Genomic DNA, 1963 nt, shown 5'->3' with positions numbered 1-1963 from the left:
TCAGTCTAGTGTCCCCAACTCAACCCAGTGTTCCTACCTCAGCCCAGTGTCCCCATCTCAGTCTAGTGTCCCCAGCTCAACCCAGTGTTCCTATCTCAGTCCAGTGTCCCCATCTCAGTCCAATTCCTCCATCTCAGCCCAGTATCCCTGTCTCAATCCAGTACCTCCATCTCAATCCAGTATCCCCATTCTCACTCCCTTGTCCCCATCTCAGTCCAGTATCCCAATCTCAGCCCTGTACCTCCATCTGAGACTAGTATTCCCATCTCAGGCCAGTATCCCCATGTTTGTCCAGTGTCCCCATCTCTGGAAAACTATCCTGCTCCATGCTGATGAGGTGGGGCCCTACTCCTGCTCTCTCCCTCCAAGATTGAGTGTAGTGGGTGTGGAAGGAGGGGGGGGGTGCTGGTCATGTGACCCAGGCTGGGCCAATCTTACTACTTCGTCTTCCCAGATTTAGGGGATTAGGGGGTGAACTCTGTACCCGATAAAGATGTGTTGAAGTACTAACCCACGGTGGGTCAGTACATGGCTTTGCCTGGCGGTGGGGTGGTTGCAGATGGAATTAGTAAGATGAGGTCAGCTGGAGTGAGTGGGGCCCTCATTCAATATGACTGGTGTCTTCATCAAAAGTGGAAATGTGGACACAGACATGCACATAGGGAGACGGCCACACAAAGACGAAGGCAGAGACAGGGCGATGGCTCTATAAGGCCAGGAGCGCCGAAGATTACCGGCAACCACCAGAAGCTACGGGAGAAGCATGAACAGATTCTCCCTCATGGCCTCAGAAGGAATGAGCCCTCATCATCTTGATGTCAGACTTCCAGCCCCAGAATTGAGAGAGATAAGCATCTGTTGTTTAAGGCCCCCGTCTGTGGTGCCTTAGTACGGCAGCCCTAAACAGGGACTGTCTCTTTCTCATGTGAAGCAACCTGTGAAAAATGATCTTGGGTTTGTGGGCGGCTACTTTTCTTTGCTCAAATGTGTGCAATACGAGAGAGTGAGGCTAGTTCACCAAGGGGGACAGAGATGACTGTGGAAGTGCAGTGGGAGCGGGGAGGGGGTCTGTGGGCAGCATGGGGAAGTGGGGGGATGCCCAGCTCATCTCCAGACCCCTTCTGAGGCTTTGCCTCTGGCTCCGTGCCTCAATATGTGTTTGCTGAGTCGTGATTCTTCCAGCTGTCAAATAAATGGCTCTGGGCCCCGCCAGGGTCACTTTGGGAACTGTAGACCTCACCTCTCAGGGGGCTCGTAGCAGGGGCCTGGGGCTCAGAGGAGTAGAGAGAGGCAGGAGGTGGGTGCTGAAGGGGAGGAAGCTGGCAGTGTGTGTGTGAGCTCAGAGCCACAGAGCCCCCAGTGCCGCAGGGGAGGTCACTCAGCTTTGTCCTCTGTTCTCCATCAGGAAAGCTCTGCCGAGCACCCTAGGCTGGACTGAGCTGTGCTGGGCTGTTCGGGAGAAGACACTTGCGTGGTACTTGCAACATGGTTACGTCAATGCTCTTCCCGTCCCTTGGTGTGTGGCTTTGGGGATGTGGCTGTCACAGCTCCCATCAAGGGGACGTCCTGTTCCCACTCCCTGAACAGTGAGGTGGGACTGATGTGTGGTTTCTGAGCCTGGGCCTCCGGAAGCCTTGCAGCTTCTGCTCCCACCCCCTTGGAGACCCCATGTGAGACCACTGCCTGAGGAAGGCTGAGCAGTCCTCCCTGAGGATGAGGGTCCCCATGGGTGACTGTCAGCACTGACCACCAAGCATGGCAGTGATGTCCCTCACACCAGGGGCAGCAAGCCTTTCTATACAGAGCAAGACAGCAAGTATTTCAGGCTTTCTGGGCCACATGTGGTTTCTGTCCAACCGTGTGACTCTTGTCATGGCGTGAAAGCGGCTGTCAACAGCGTAGAAAGGAGCGTGCCTGGTGAGCGCGTCACTGAGAAGTAAAGAGAGGGAGGGAACTCCACCCA

This window comes from Equus quagga, chromosome 1 (assembly GCF_021613505.1).
Source record: "Equus quagga isolate Etosha38 chromosome 1, UCLA_HA_Equagga_1.0, whole genome shotgun sequence".
Taxonomy (NCBI): domain Eukaryota; kingdom Metazoa; phylum Chordata; class Mammalia; order Perissodactyla; family Equidae; genus Equus; species Equus quagga.
This window is presented reverse-complemented; position numbering follows the sequence as displayed.